The 17,690-nt window shown below is 40.3% G+C and overlaps 1 pseudogene; it reads left to right on the forward strand.

Moving 5' to 3' along the window:
- Positions 1-348: 348 nt before the first annotated feature.
- Positions 349-14,532, forward strand: LOC102835849 (annotated as a pseudogene).
- The last annotated feature ends 3,158 nt before the right edge of the window (positions 14,533-17,690 follow it).

Below are 17,690 nucleotides of genomic sequence, written 5' to 3' on the forward strand. Positions count from 1 at the left end.
CTCATTTTCATTTTCTTCAGCTACAATTTGAACTTGCATATGAACAATTGATAATCTATAAAAGTCATCCCCTGGGCTTGTTCTGATTTATGATATTGAGCTTCTCCACTGTGTCTTTCACAGATATAGTTGATTTGATTCCTGTATATTCTATTTGGCAAGGTTCACATTTATACTCACCATTTACGTTGTTGAAAAAAGTCATTGGTCTTGCGAAATTCTATCATGTGGTTTCCTTGGGGCTCTTTCCTGGTGTGCTCTGTGAGCACTACACATGTGCAGTTTAAAATCATTGTTTCTTCCCTGGAGAGTGAGCATTTATAGAACTGATTTCACAGATCTGGTAAAATGGCAAAAGATGCCAGTGTAATTGAAGCCAATGGAGAACTAAAGGTCTTTATAGACCAGAATCTTAGTACTGGAAAGGGTATAGGTGTCATTAGTAGCTATTTACCCTTCTACAGTAAACACACTTGGAAAACAGCTCCTGCCAAAAACCTTTGGACAGTCCAATGTCAACATTGCACAGCAAGTCGTCATTGGTACACCTCAGAGACCTGCGGACAAATACTTTCCTGATAGGAAGTCCACACACCTCTAACACATACTTTATATCACAGAACCAGGCTTCAGACTCCTCACTGTGGTTCCTGGGAAACGGAATAGAAAAAGAATAGCAAGGGTCTGAAGCATTTTTCATTGAAGGTTTGTGAGATAGTTCACAGGAAAGAGACCACTTCATCTGATGAAGTGGCTAATGAATTGGTCACAGAGTTCAGCACTGCTGATAACTACACTTTACCAAATATATCAGCTTATGACTAGAAGAATGTAAGATGATGAGTCTTTGATGCATTAAATGTCTAAGTGGCCATGACAATTATCTCTAAAGAGAAGAAAGAAATCAAATGGATCAGTCTGCCTACTAACTTGGCTTGGGAATGTCATAATTTATAGGTAGAGAGAGAGAGAAGACGTGAAAGAATAAAACAGAAACAGTCTCAACTTCAAGAATTTATTCTACAACAAATTGTCTTCAAGAATCTGGTGCAGAGAAATTGTCAGGCAGAGCAGCAAGCCAAGCAGCTGCCTCCCTCCAACTCCTTCATCTGCCTACCATTTATTATTGTGATCAACTGCAGTATTTCTAATGACAAATTAGAGTATCTGTTTAATTTTGACCACACATTTGAAATCCACGATGATATAGAAGTATTAAAGTGAATGGGAAAGGCCTGTGGACTCTAGATTTGTGGACTAGAATTATGAAGTTGTTCAGCCAAAGACCTTAAAATGGCAAGAAGTTTGGTACCTAAATTTCTGTAACCTTATGTCACAGAATTGTCTCGGGGTCAATCAACGAATAGCATATTTCTGCCAGTGACTTGACCAATGGAGTGGACGGAATGTTGGCCATAAGCACCAGTGTTTCTCAGCATAGTGGCTCCAGGGTGGAGACACCAGTGTTTTATGTCGGGGAAGATGAGGATGACGATGATGACTTTTGTGAAAATGATGATGAAGACTTTTTTTGTTGGCTTGTAGATTTTCCTTCTCCCCATCAAATTTTGCTTCAGAAAAAAAAAAAAAAATTAGGGAAGAGAAACTGTTTTTTTTTTTTCAAATGAGGTGGGGGTTTTTTTGGGTGGGGGGAGGGTGGTTCTTTTGGGCCTTCTCCTAAGAAATTATTGGTAAACAATTGAACTTAGATATACACTTCCAATAAGCAATCAAGGATTGTTTTTTGTAGGAATTTTTTAATTGTGATGTGGATGTGTGTTTTGATACCAGTGTGCTAATGTAGAACTTTTGTTTACGTTCTAGGATTTTGTGTTTTTATTTTCCTTTTTTTAAATTTAAATTCAGAGCCATTGTTATTGTTGCTTTTTTTAAAAAATGATTTTCTTTACATGACAAAATTTATTTACATGAGAAATAAAATAGAATAAATGGTAAAATGCATGGCTACATATATACATATTTTTTATTAGATACAAAATGGTTCTGGGAGGAAAAAGCAATCATTGGGTGCTGACTACATCTATGTCCTCCAGAGACAAGTTTATATTCAATTTAGCAAGTTTGTTTTTTTAAAAAGTTTTTATTGTGAATGGAGTGAAAGTTTACAGGGCAGATCATCAGTTTTACATTCAACAAATTATATACCTTGTTTCATTACAAGGATTATAATCCCCTCCATGTACAGTATTTCTCTCTATTCATTTTAGCTCTTTTTTTTTTTTTTTTAACACTATGAATTTATAATAATTTACACCACCAAAGGGCACATTCTGCAAGTCTGCCTCCTGGCTGCCGGCTATCAGTCCCTCTCTTTCCATAAATCTACAGTCCTTAGCTGCTCCTTCTCTCCATGTCCATAGGGTTCTGCATTTCGCTTGTGCTCTTCTCCCTTGATGGTCCTAGGGTCCTCTGTTTATGAACTGTAAGATTAACTACTCCTCCATTTTTGTTCCACAATTTCTACCTTTACAATTGTGACAGTCACAATTAGTCATGGTAACAATTACTCACTATTGAATCACAAGACTCTTATCCCCATCTCTTTTTACCAGACCCATCTAGACAAGATGAAAATTATTCAGTGGGGACTTTATCTCCTCCCTCACACTCTTAAACTAAACTCCCTCTTGAAACCTTGTAAGACAGTCACTTCGTGCCTTTATTGCTGCCTCATTTTAGGTAGCCAATGTCTAAATTGCCTGTTCCTATCTACCCTGTATATAGAGGGGATAGCATTGATCCTTGATGTGAAGACTCCTTCCCTCTCTGTTGGTATTTTGAGCTACTACCTTCATGAGTATAAGGAGCTCTGGTAGTGTAGTGGTTACGAATCAGGCTGCCAACCTCTAGGTCAGCAGTTCGAAACTACCAGAGGTTCTGCGGGAGAAAGATGAGGCGTTCTGCTCCCATAAAGATTTACAGCCTCGGAACTCCTGTGCAGGGTCACTATGAGTCAGTACCGACTCCACCGTACTTAACAACGACAACAAAAAGTCGAGTTCTGATTATCAAGCTATCAAGACTAGGTCAAATGGGTATTATCTGCAAGTTTGGGCGTTCTTGTGGGTCTCCTCTCACTTCATATCAGCTGGATGCTTCACTCTCAGCTCTATCCCTCTGTGGCTCTGTCCTTGTCCATGGGCTCAGGTGTCCCCAGGTCTCACCACACTTAGGACCAACCAGCCCTTCCTCTTCTCCCTCTCATCACCAGGTCAACGGGAGTCTATGGAACGTGGTTGAACTCAGCCCATTTCTTCTGCTCACCAGTAGATCAATGTGGTTGCTAGCAAGCTTACATGCCTGTTCATGTGTTCCCATTGAGTTTCAGTCTTAGAGGGGGGTTTGTCCCGAAGGGACTTGATTGTTTGTCTTGATGGCTTCCCAATAAACAACTTGCTTATTCTTGTAGTATGTTGTTGCTTTTTAAACCCTTAACAATTCTTGTTTATTTGCTAAAGAAAATTGCATTTCATCAACATCAATGAAAATAATGTTTCCTCTTGTGGAAAAAGGTAAAGTTAGAAAGAAGGAAATTCTATCATGCGATCTCTAGCTTTGCTTCTATCACCAAGGGCATTTATTCCAACTACTGATCCTTCTTTGTTTCCAACTTTTGCATCCATTCATCAGTAATTATCACTGCATCTTGATTGCATGTTTGATCAAACAGGGCTAAATAAGACTATATATCTCAATAGTAAGTGTGGCACTGTGGGTTAATGCACTGGTCTGCGAAGTTGTTTGAACTGCAAGTTCAGCAGTTCAAGCTCACTCAGCTGCTCCTCGCTATGGGTCAGAACTGACTCAACAGCACATCACAACAATCACAACAACTGAGTAGGGTTGGCAGATAAAATGCAGGATGCTTAGTCAAACGTCACTTTCAAATCAACAATGAATAATTGTTTTGTATATGCAGTGCTCGCTATGAGTCAGAACCAACTCCACGGCACTTAACAACAAAAATATGCAGTGGTAGCCCTGGTTGTTGTTATTATTAAGTGCTATCGAGTTGGTTCTAACCCATAGCGACCTGTATAGAGTTTCCGAGATGCAACCGGTGAGCTTGAACCTTGCAGTCCAGTGCATTAACCCAAAGCACCATATTAGTGGATTAGGTGCTGGACTGCTAACCATAAGGTCAGCAGTTTGAATCTACAAGTTGTTCCTCAGGAGAAAGGTGAGGCCTTTTGCTCCACAAAAGATTTACAGCCTCGTAAACTCGATACAAGGTCACTAAGTGTCGGAATCAACTCAATGACAAACAACCACCACCACCAACCATGTGCAATGTCTATATGATATGGTACTGTGAGTTAACATAGGCATACTGAGGAGGTTTTTAAATTCTCATGGAATACACAGAAGCTTGAGGCGACCCACCCAAGCTACCATCCTGAGTTGATATCTGAACTTTGAGAAAGCTGGTTTCCTAAAAGTCACCTTTAGATCAAACAATTACTGTTGTTAGGTTCCATTGAGTCTTTCCAACTCATATCAATCCTCTGCACAACAGAAGGCAACACTGTCTGGTCCTGCCCCATCCTCACAATCATTGCTATGTTTGAGTCCAGAGTTGTATCCACTGTGCCAATCCATCTTATTGAGGGTCTTCCTCTTTTTCACTGACCCTCCACTTTACCAAGCCTGATGTCCTTTTCCAGGGACTGAACCATCCTAATAACATGTCCAAAGTACATGAGAGACAGTTTCAATATGCCCGCTTCTAAGGAGCATTCTAGTTGTAGTTCTCCCAACACAAATGTGTTTGTTTTGCTAGTAGCACATGGCATATTTAATATTCTGTTAAAACAATGCCAAATCAAAGTAAACCACTGCCACTGAGTCCATTCTAATTCACAGTGACCCTGTACAGGGTTTCCAAGGCTATCAATCTTTATGGAAGCAAAAAAACTCATCTTCCATAGAGTGCCTATAAGCTAGGAAGTTTTGGGGGCCTCTTGGAAAGAGTTACTGGAAAAGCAAAGACTTTGTCTTGTGAATGGATTTCCTTTGATACTCCACTGTACCCCCAACTCCTGGCCCAGTGTTTGGGACATACACAGTAGGATTATTTATTATTTATTGAAAGGATTCTCTATGGTGGATGATTTCTAGGAACTATTGTTGTTAAGTGGGTTTCGACTTATAATAACCCTGTATATGGTTTTCAAGGACTGGCTGGTGAGCTTGAACTGCCGACCTTGCAGTTCAAATCAACCTTGCAGTTCAGTGCATTAACCCACAGCATCATACCAGGACTTCCTCTAGGAACTATATAGTCCTCCAGAAGAATCCTCCTGAGGACCTATGATGGGCCCAACTGAGGACTTCATGTTACTCAACCTCCAATATCTGCTACTTAACCTCTTCAAGTCTCCTTCAGACAGGGGGCCTCTTAGAAGGTGAAAGCATTAATCACAACCCCTTGCCCATTTTGCAGTCTGTTACTATAAACAGACCACCACAAGATTTCTGTATTTTACTTTCTTGTAAAGACTAACTGGCTTTACCCACCTTGAAGGATGACCTTTTCTTTTCTTTTTTTTTTTTATAATTAAATGTTTTTATTTTGGATTGAGTGAACGTTTACAGGGCACATCATCAGCTTCACATTCAACCATTCATATAGCTTGTTTCATTACATTGATTATTATCCCCACCATATATCATCAGTTTACAGTGTTTCTCTCTATCCTCTTTAGCTTTTTTTTTTTTTTGGATGTGGGGGTGGGGGGACTTGGCTTTTTGGAATTTACAGTCTCGGCTTTTAGGGAAGGTTTTTACATTTGTCTGTGGCTATCCAGGGCTCATGTATGAGATTACTAACAAGCATTACTGAATAATCAGATGAGGGACAGTTTGCTATGTCTACTAGGTGGCTAGAGTCTGATCCTCAGAGCCTATGGTTTGGAAGGATGACCTTTTCTTGGGGGCAGAGAATACCAGCCCCTGGGAGAGGCTGGAACTGGAGTACTGAAGAACTATACATGCATGACATTCCATAATAAGTTTGTCTGCCCCTACCAGAGGCTTTTGTGGTAGAATACATCTTGAAGAAATTCTGTGTACACATTCAGTTAGCATGTTGTTGTTACGTGTGGTCGAGTTGGTTCTGACTCATAGTGACCCTATAAAGGGTTCCCAAGGAGTGGTTGGTGAGTTTGAACTGCCGACTTTGCGGTTCAAACCAACTTTTGGTCTAGTGCTTATCTTACAGGGCCATACCAAGACTCCTAATTAGCAGTGCTGTCAAGTCAGTTCTGACTCATAGTGACCCTGTATAGGGTTTCCGAGGAGTGCCTGGTGCATTTGAAGAGCCAACCTTGTGCTTTGCAGTCAGGTGCTTAACCTACAGAACCACACCAGGAGTCTAATTAGCTTGGTGATGATTGGTGGTTATGTGCTGTGGAGTAGGTTCTGACTTATAGCGACTCTGCATAGGGTTTCCGAGGCTGTAAATCTTTACTGGAGCAGAAAGCCTCATCTTTTCCTGTGGAACAGCTGGTAGTTTCGAACTGCTGACCTTAAGGTTTGCAGCCTGATTCGTAACCGCTATGCTACCAGAGCTCCTTCCAATTAGCATGGTATCTACCAAATGGGCCATTTCCCAGAAATCCCCACCTGTCTATATTATAACACTGTAGTATAACAATGTCCCAATGGTGCCACAAAGAGTTCTGGTGTGATGCTGTAGGGTAAGTAACAGACTAAAAAGTTGGTTTGAACCACAAGGTCGGCAGTTCAAACTCACCAGTGACTCCTTGGAAACCCTTTAGAGGGTCGCTATCAGTTGGAACTGACTCAATGACACTTAACAACACAACAACAATGATGCCATAAAGAAGTTGTTGATAGTTGCTGTCAAGCTGGCTCCAACTCATTGCCACATTATGTACAACAGAACGGAACACTGCCTGGTCATATGTCATCTTTGCTTGAGCCCATTGCTGCTGCCACTGTGCCAATCCACCTTGTTGGGGGCTTTCTCTTTTTTGCTGACCCTCTATTTTACCAGGCATGATGTCCTTCTCAAGGGATTGGTGCCTCCTGATAATATGTCCGAAATATGAGAGACGAAGTATTGCCATCCTGGCTTCTAAGCACTCTGATTTCACTTCTTCGGGTAGAGATTTTGTTTGCTCTTCTGGCAGTCTATGGTACTTTTAATATTCTTCTCCAACACCATAATTTAAATGCATCAATTCTTCTATGATCTTCATTATTCAATGACAAAGAAGTTATAACTAGATTAAGTTTGTGCCTTTGACGTGGCAGGTACTGCACACAAAGTGATTTCCCTCAGATAAGAATGTTTAGGCAGAGCCAAGACTGGTTGTTAGGAATTTTAAATGCTTGAAATCAGAGGTTATTGGAACACCCAGTAGTAAAAAGATAAAAGACAAGAAACAGTTAATTTTTTTAAAATTTCAGTGCTTAGAGGATTAAACCTCAGGTTTCCAGATCTCATGTAACAAAATACTACTAGAATTCTTGACACTATTCAATTGAAAGTATAGCACATAAACCAGAAAAACCAGTTTGTCCTTTCAAGATGCCAATGTGATTGAATCTGGTATTCTTATTAGTTCTTCAAGGGAAAGGTTTATACATAAACAAGCTGAAAAGAATTGCCAAAGATTATCTAGTTGTCCATCATTTACCTTTAAGAGGAGTTGAAGTAGGTCACTTCCAGAGGGATAGTTTAAAAGTTGTGTTATCTTTATGCTTTGAGATAGATCTATACAGTTTAATGCTTAATATCTTAACAACAACAACAATCTTCTTGAGAGTAAGTGAAAATTCCAACATGTTTTAATTTTTTAAAATGTTATTCAGAAATCAAAACCTACTGTCATTCAGTTAATTACAAGTCATAAAGACTCTATGTAGGATTTCTGAGACTATAAATCTTTATGTGAATAAACACCTCATCTTTCTCTCTAGGAGTTTCTGGTAGATTTGAATCCTAGATCTGTGGTTTGCAGCCAAAAGTTAATCTACAGCATCACCTGGGCTCCTTTTGTTATTCAAAAGCAGTAAAAAGGTTAAAAAACTTTCCTGAGCAACCCATGGTATTACAAGAATCTTAAATGCAACCCAAATCCCTGAGACTAATTAAAGCCTTTGTCTTGTTTTCTGTGAAATGAGGACTTTGCTATTCGATAAATATCTTTCCTTATAGTGCTTCTGATTTTTATGAAATCACCCATGATTCTGAAGGAAAGTTTTGCCAAATTAAATTAAAATTAGGTAGCATTGCTCTGAAATAATGTGAAATTATTAAATGTGCTTGGTACTTGGAATATTTTCTTCAAAAATTATAATTCGTATCACCTGGTGTCCTTTTATACATATCTCATTAATTCTTTCCTTATGTTTAAGGTTCAAAATCTACCCTTTAAAATTTAACTTCTTGTTAAGTGTCATTGAGTCGACACTGACTTATAGCAAACATATGCACAACACAAGGAAACACTGCTCAGTCCCACACCAACTTCACAATCATTGCTAAACTAAGCTTGAGCCCATGGCTTCCACTCAGTCATTATGTTCTTATGCCTGTTTTTGTTGTTGTGTGCTGGCGAGTTGAATCTGACTCATAGTGACACTGTATAGGGTATCTAAGGAGCAGCTGGTGGGTTTGAGTTGCCAACCTTCCCGTTAGCAGTCAAATGCTTCTCCTACAGCACTATACCAGGACTCTGTTGTTAAGTCCAGTCAAGTCGGTTCCAACCCAGATTGACCCCGTATAGGGTTTCCAAGGAGCAGTTGGTGAGCTTGAACTCCTGACCTAGTAGTTCAAACCGACTTTGCAATCCAGTACATTAGACCACAGCGCCACACAAGGACTCCATACCAGGACTCTAGGGTGCCTAAATTAATTCAGCAAATTATTCTTAAAGTTTCATTATATGCCAGGTACCATACTTTCTTTTTTTTTTTTTTTTAGTTGAGCTCTGATCATCCAGTCATTGAAGCCAGGTCAAGTGGGTATTATCTGCAACTGTGGGTGTTCTTGTGCATGTGCCCTCTCTTATCAGCTGGATGCTTCACTCTTCTCTCCAGCCCTCTGTGGCTATGTCACTGACTCTGGTCCCAAGAGTCCCCAGGTCTTGCAACACTGCTGGACAACCAGGTCTCCACCAGGCTTTACAGGAGTCTATTGAATGTTGTAGGGCTTAGCTCCCAGCTTTATTGCTGTTTTTCTCTCACTTCCCAGTATCGGTGATAAGCGTGGTCACCAATAAGTGTGTGTATTCCCATTAAGTCTTAGTCTTGGAAGGGGGTTTACTCTGAGGGGATCTGACCCCTTGCCTTGATGTCTCCTGGCGCAACTTGCTTGTTCTTGTAGTAATCAGTCAATCTGCCTATATTGCTTTGTATTTTTCCTGTCAGTCTTTCTTTCAAGAAGTATCTTCTGTTCTTCTAGCTGCTCCAGGCTGGTCTGCCCATTCTTTTAAGAGGAAATTTCCCACCTCTGAAGTTTCTGGATGCTGCTCAAGATTCCACCTATAGTCTTATGTAATGCAGAGCCTCTCCAGGAAGCCTCCTTCACTGGGCACATTGTAGCCCCATTTTAGGTATTCCAATCAGTTATAGGCAGAAGACGGACTTATAAGCTTTCTATGGTGATATTTCTTTCTCTCCCCTTCCATTGTTTATTTTATAATGTAATGCAAAGAAAACCAAGATTCAAAAGACAACCAAGCATCTTAACATTATTTCCCCCCTTTTACCCATTCCAACCATGTCTCAATCCCTGTGTCTCAGAGCCCTGTTGTTCCAAGGTTGTGCATGCATCTACCATACTTTTTAAAGTGTTGAAGAGCAAAGATGTCAGCTTGAGGACTAAGGTGCACCTGACCCAGGCCATGGTATTTTCAATAAGCTCATATGCATGCAAAAGCTGGACAGTGAATAAGAAAGACCATAGATGAATTGATGCTTTTGAGTTATGGTGTTGGAGAAGAATATTGAAAGTGCTGTGGGCTGCCAAAAGAACCAATAGATCCATTTTGGAAGAAGTGCAGCCAGAGTGCTCCTTGGAGACCAAGATGGCCAAACTTCATCTCTCGTATTTCGGACATATTGTCAGGAGGGACCAGTCAGTCACTGGAGAAGGATATCATGTTTGGTAAGGTGGAGGGTCAGAAAAAAAAAAAAGGAAGACCCAAAACGAGATGGATTGGCCAAGTGGCAGCATCAATGGACTCAAGCGTGGCAACAGTAGTGAGGTTGGCCCAGGATTGGGCAGTGTTTCGTTCTGCTTTGCATAAGGTCGCTATGGGTCGATGCTGACTTGATGGCACCTAACAACAACAACAACCATACTTTTAAAAAAGGAGCTCTGGTAGCATAGTGGTTATGAATCAGGCTGTGAACCGCAGGGTCAGCAGTTCGAAACTACCAGCTGTTTCATGGGAAAAAGAAGAGCCTTTCTGCTCCCGTAAAGATTTACAGCCTCAGAAACCCTGTTCAGGGTCGTTAAGAGTCAGATCCGCCTCCACAGCAAATAACAACAACATACTTGTAAAAAGCCCAGATAATGTAGTGGTTAAAGACCTCTGCTAACCGAAAGATTTGCCATTGGAGCCTACCAGTTGCTCCATAGGAGAAAGATGCTCCCTTAAAATTACTGGCTTGGAAACCCTATACATCATTTCTACTATGTCCTAAAGGTTTGCTATGACTTGGACTTGACTGGATTGCTTTGAGTTTAATAGGACAATACTTGTTGCTGAGATTTTTATATGTGTTAGAATAAAAGAACATTATTTTCTCTGACAATATACATCTGCAATAACAAGACTCAAGACTATTTAGTGGAAGATTACGAATCGGGCTGCGAGCTGCAAGGTCAGCAGTTTGAAACTACCAGCTGTTCCGCAGGAGAAAGATGAGGCTCTCTGCTCCCGTAAAAATTTACAGTCTTGGAAGACCAGTACAGGGTCGCTATGAGTCGGAACCGACTACACGGCACTTAACAACAACAACTAAGATTTACAGCCTCGGAAACCCTTTTCCAGGGTCGCTATGAATTGGAACTGACTCCATGACACATAATAACAACAATAGAATAGAAGGAGTTTTGGTGTGGAGCTGTAGGATAAGCATTGGACTGCAAGGTCAGTTTGAACCACAAGATCTGTCCATACAGGGTAACTATGAGTTGGAAAAACAACAACATTAGAGCTGAAAAAGATAAAGAGAACTTCTCCTAGAGATAACACTCTAAGACTTAAGAACAAATGGTTAAATGGTTAGCATTTTGAACCCACCCAGAGTCACCTTGAAAGACAAGTTTGGGACCTGCTTCTGAAAGTCACATCGTTTGAAAGCTTAGGAGCAGTTCTCTGCATACATAGGGTCCACAGAAGGTTGCTATGAAGCAGAATCACCTCAATGGAACCTAATAACAAAGAAAGTTTGCGAAAGATTTTTCTTTACTTTCTGAATAATCTGCCTAAAAACCAAGAGTCTATATTTTATCCAAATAATTTCCTGGGCTTTATGTTGACTGTATTTGAGAGAACAAAATCTTCCTACTTTGAAAGGGCTAAGGTTTTTTACAATTGTGTTACTTCCTTGTTTACTTTTAAAATCTTTTTATTGTCACTTTGGTTAAATAAGTAGGTAAGTATTGTTTCCAGGAACCCATGATCCTATTTAATCAAGTATGCAAACATCCTGAAATTTTTTGATACTTTGCCTTTCCAAAATTAATTCTAAATAACATAAAACTGTCTTTGAGACTTCTCAGAAGAACCCTGGAAAAAAATCACCAAGGATTTGTTTTTTAACCTTGTGAAAAGAAATGTGCTAGAAATTTTATTTTTTACTATTGATGACTTGTATTTTGGATTGAACTTTGTCCCCCCACAAATTCAAGTATGTGTTGTAAATCCTAATCCCTATACCTCTGGGCTCCTCATAGCATAGTGAGTTATGAGTTGGACTGTAAACTGCAAGGTCAACACTTCAAATCTACCTGCCACTCTGCAGAGGAAAGATGAGGCTTTTTGCTTGCATAAAGATTTACAGCTTTGGAAACCCTATATAGGGTCGCTATGAGTTGTAATTGACTTGACAACACACAACTACCACCACCAAACACCATACCTGTGGATGGAAAGTCCTAGTCCAGTACTGTAGGATAAACACTGGACAGACAACCACAAGGTTCAAACTCACCAGCCGCTCCTCGAAATCTTATACCATGTGGTGATGAGTCAGGGTCACTATGAGTTTCAACTAATTCAAGGGCACTTAACAACAATATACCTGTGGATGTGATCCCATTTCTTTGTTGTGTTAATGAGGCCATGCCATTATAGGGTGTATTTTATACCTCACCACTTTTTAGATTTAAAAATGCCAGTCAGGTATAGAAGCAAGAAAGCCAGAATAGGAGACAAATTGATGCTTTGTAGAGATCTCTAAGGAATGACAACCAGAGTACTGCTGCTGTTGCTAAGCGCTATAGAGTTGGTTCAGTTCATAGGGGTCCTGTATAGAGTTTCCTAGGCCATATAGCTTTATGGGAATAGAAAACCTTATCTTTCTCCCTTTGAGTGACTGATGGATTTGAACTGCCAACCTTGTGGTTAGCAGTCCAGTGCTTATCCTATAGTGCTACACCAGGACTCCAAAAGAAGAGTGCTTGAGAAGCTGAAACAAGGATTTCCTCCCAGAACAAAACAGAGAGAGCCTTCCCCCAGAGCCTGCACCATGAATTCAGACTTTCAGTCTCTTAAACTGTGAAAAAAATTTTTTGGTTTACTAAAGACACCCACTTGTGGTATTTTTGTTACAGCAACACTAGCAAACTAAGACTGAATGGGAAAAGTTGTCCATTCAGAAGAGGTGCTTAGCATTCTCTAGGTTAAATTTGTATGAGTGATATGTTACTAATACAAATATTTCAGAAATTATATGCTTTATGGAATGCTCCTGGAGATTTTTCTATGTTCTGATTGTCCTGTACATGCTTCCATTGATCAGCATCTTGTGCTGCTTTGACAGCTGTTATGAAACAAATGTATAATCTTAGTCATAAATTCAGTTACTTTTACAAAATGTTAACTTAATTGCAATTCATTTCTGTAATTTGAATCTAGCATCTTCTAGACCAGTGGCTTTCAACTGGGGAGTCATATAATTTGTGTATTCACTTTTATTACTGTAGAGATATGTAGGTTCTACTCCAAATTTACCGAATTCCTTTAGTTGATAATTTTGATATATGAGGGTGTGATAGTTGAGGTTTTGTATCGACTTAACTTGGACCAGAATTCTCAGTGGTTTAGCAGCTGAGATGTACATTTTCCCATAATGAGATCTAACACAATACGGTTAACTTTATGATGAATTCTTCTATGAGCAGCCAGTCAATTGAAAGGATGTTTTCCTGGGGGGTTGGATATAATAGACACTCAGGCAAAGCTTGTGTGCTTTCAGCTGGGGCTGGATCTTGCATCAAGCTTGTCCTTCAGCCTTTGGTTCTTTGAATTTGAGCCAGTGAACTACTCTATTACCTGTTGATCTTGGGAGCCATAAACAGTCTGCCTCCTTAACTGCTGGACCTACCTGCCTGCTGGACTTACCTTCCTGTGGGACCTGCCTTGAACTGACCTGCCAATCCTGGTTCATCTAACTCAAACTTGGGACTTTTCTAAAGCACTGTGGTGATGGGAAATCCTCTCAATGGGCAGAACTTTGAGCAGTGTACCTTGTTGTCAATTTTGCTCAGAAGGAACAATGGCCAGATGTGTAACTGTATACTGATTCATGGACTGTGGCCAATGATTTAGCTGGATGGTCAGGTACTTGAAAGGAACATGTTTGGAAGATTGGTGACAAGGAAGTGTGGAGAAGAAGTATGTGGATAGCCCTCTCTGAATGGATAAAGAAAAGTCAAGATGTTTGTGTCTCATGTAAATACACACCAAAGGGTTATCTTGGCAAGTGGATAGGATGAGACATTCTATAGAAACTAATCATCTTCTTTCTCTAGCCTCTCCTGTCATTGCCCAACATATTCATGAACAAAGTGGTCATGGTGGCAGGAATGCAGTATATGCATGGGCTCAGCAGCTAGACTTTCATCACCAAGGCTGACTTGGCTGCAACCACAGCTGAGTGCCCAATCTGCCAGCAGCAGAAACCAACACTGAGTCTATGATATGAGACCATTTCTGTGGTGATCAGTCAGCAACCTGTTGGCAGGTTAATTACATAGGACCACTTCCATCATGGAAAGGGTAGTGTTTTGTTCTTACTGGAATAGACACTTACTCTGGAGATGGATTTTCCTTCTCTGTATGCAATGCTTCTGCCAAAACGACCATCTGTGGACTTACAGAATGTCTTGTTCACTGTCGTGGTATCCCAAACAGCATTGCCTCTGATCAAGGGACCCACTTCATAGCAAATGAAGAGCAGCATTTCATTTGGGCACAAGCGCATGGAATTCATTGGTTTATCATTTTCCTGATCATCCTGAATTAGCTGGCTTGACCGAAGGATTGAATGGCCTTTTAAAGACACAATTACTGTGCCAGCCAAGTTGGGGCAAAGTTCTCCAGGAGACTCTAAGCCAGTGTCCAATGTTGTTGTTGTTGTTAAGTGCCGTCAAGTCGGTTCTGACCCATAGTGACCCTGTACAGGGCTTCTGAGGGTGTAAATCTTTACGGGAGCAGAAAGCCTCATCTTTCTCCCACGGAGCAGCTGGTAGTTTCAAACCGCTGACCTTGCGGTTTGCAGCCCGATTCGTAACCACTACGCTACCAGAGCTCCTTTATATGGTGCTATTTCCTCAATAGCCAGGATTCATGGATCCAAGAACCAAAGGGTGGAAATGGCAGCAGCGCCATTCACTATCACTCTTATGACCCACTTGCAAAATTTTTGCTTCTTGTCTCTTTGACACTTGGCTCTTCTGATGTAGACATTTTAACTCCAAAAGGAGGACTAATCCCACCTGGAAACACAGTGCTAATTACATTGAACTGGAAATTAAGAATGTCCCTTGGCCATTTGCACTTGTCATGCCTCTTGATAAACAGGCAAAGAAGGGAGTTGCTGTACTGAGTGGTTTGCTTGATTGTGATTACCAAGGGGAAATCGGATTGATATTACATAATGGAAGTAAAGAAGAATATGAGATTCCTTAGGATGTCCTTTGGTACTATTATGTGATTAAAGTCAATGATAACTGCAGCAACCCAATCCCAGTATGACTTCTAATGCAGGAATGAAGGTTTGGGTCACCCCACCAGGCAAAAAACTATGATTAGCTGAGGTGCTGTTGAGGGCAAAGATAGTACAGAATGGGTAATTGAACAAGGTAGTTCTAAATATCAGTTATGGCCAGGTGACCAGTTGCAGAAAAAAGGAATATATGTTTGTTATGAATATATATGTGTGTGTGTGTGCATCCAATACTTTTGCTTTGTTCATTTGTGAAATTTGAGATATAAATGGGGCCAGTGTGTGTTTGGTTGTATGCATTTTAGTTGTATCATGTTAGACACAAGTATGACTTTACAGTTGTCCTTATTTAGAGATTGTGTATATACATGTTTTAAGAAGATATGTACAAGTACCAAGTTGATAAAGAGTGGACTATGATGGTAAAGGTTTTGTGTAAACTTGAGTGGGTCAGAATTCTCAGTGGTTTGACAGTTGAGATGTAGTTATCCCCATGTTGTTGTTGTTGTTAAGTGCTACTGAGTTGGTTCCGACCCATAGTGACCCTGTATAGGGTTACTGAGGAGTGGCTGATGTTCCTGAACTGTCAACCTTATGGTTCAAACTGACCTTGCAGTCCAAATGCACTAACACAGTGCCACACTAATACTCCGATTGTTCCCATAATGAGATCTAATACAATGCAATTAACTCTATGATGAGTTCTGCTCTGAGAAGCCAGTCCTTTGAAAGGGTGTTTTCCCGAGGATGTGGTCTGCTTCTAATGCAGCAGATACTCAGGCAAAGCTTGTTTGCTTTCTGCTGGGTCTAGCTCTTGCATCTGGCTCATCCTCTGAACTCCAGTTTTTGGACTTGGGGCAGTGGACTGTTCTATTACATGTCGATCCTGGAAGCCATCAGTAGCCTGCCTTCTTATCTGTCAAACCTGCCTGTCTGCTTGCTTATTTGCTGGACTTGCCTTCCTGTGGGATCTGCCTGCTGTCTGACCCACAAATATTGATTCATCTGATCTGGACTTAGGACTTACCCACCTCTACAACTATTTGAACCATTTCCTTGATATAAACTTCTCTCTCTCTATATATATATATATACATGTATGAGTTTCACTGGTTTTGTTTCTCTAGAGAATGCATCTAAGACAGAGGGTAAGTTAGGAAAAATCACTACAAAATCATAGAAAATTTTATTAAACAAAAATATCTAAACGTGAAGCTATTGTTTCTCAATACCATGTATACACTACAGTCTCTAACTCATTACTGAAGATTTCTGTGCTCTTCAATTTTCACCACATCAAAATGGCAGTTTTGGCATCTTTACGGGATTCAAATCAGGGTTCTTTTCAATGTTTTGAGTTTGGGGAACAAAAAGAAATCTAAAGGGACAAGATCAGGACTGTAGGAGGGGTTGCTGTGTTGTTGTTGTTAGGTGCCATTGAATTGGTACCGACTTATAGCAACCCCAAGCACAACAGACTGAACACTGCCCATTGCTGGGCCAACCTCAAAATTGTTGCTATGTTTGAGCCCATTGATGCTGCCACTATGCCAATCCAATTCACTCTTTCTCTGACCCTCCACCTTACCAAACATGATATCCTTCTCCAGTGACTGGTCCCTCCTGACAATAAGTTCGAAGTATGAGAGACAAAGTCTAGCCATCTGGCTTCCAAGGAACCCCCTGGCTTTACTTCTTTCGACATATATCTATTTGTTCTGTTGGCAGCCCATGGTACTTTAAATATTCTCCTCTAGCATCAATTCTTCTACAGTCTTCCTTATTTACTGTCCAACTTTCACAGGCATCTGAAGTTATTGAAAATACCAAGGCTTGCATCAGGTGCACCTGAGTCCTCAAATTGATACCTTTGCTTTTCAACACTTTAAAAAAGATCTTTTGCAGCAGATGTGCCTAATTCAATACGTCTTTTGATTTCTTGACTGCAGCTTCCATAAGTGTTGATGGTTGATCCGAACAAAATGAAGTCTTTTGACAAATCCAATCTTTTCTCCATTGATAAGAATGTTGTTTATTGGTCCAGTGGTGAGAATTTTTGTTTTCTTTACATTGAGATGCAATCCATACCAGAGGTTGTAGTGTTTGATCTTTATCAGTAAGTATTTCAAGTCCTCTTCACTTTCAGCAAGCAACGTTGTATCATCTGCATATTGCAGGTTGTGAATGCATCATCTTCCTCCAATCCTGATGCCACATTTTTCTTCACATAACCCAGCTTCTTGGATTATTTGCTCAGCGCACAGTTTGAATAAGTATGGTAAAAGAATACAACCCTGTCACACATCTTTCCTAATTTTAACTGTTCAATGTTCCCTTATTCTGTTTGAACAACTGCCTCTTAGTCTATGTACATGTTCCTCATGAGCACAATTAAGTGTTCTGGAATATTCATACTTTGCAATGTTATTCATAGCTTGTCATGACCCACACAATTG

The sequence above is a fragment of the Chrysochloris asiatica genome, unplaced genomic scaffold (genome assembly GCF_000296735.1).
Source record: "Chrysochloris asiatica unplaced genomic scaffold, ChrAsi1.0 scaffold00002, whole genome shotgun sequence".
Lineage (NCBI taxonomy): Eukaryota > Metazoa > Chordata > Mammalia > Afrosoricida > Chrysochloridae > Chrysochloris > Chrysochloris asiatica.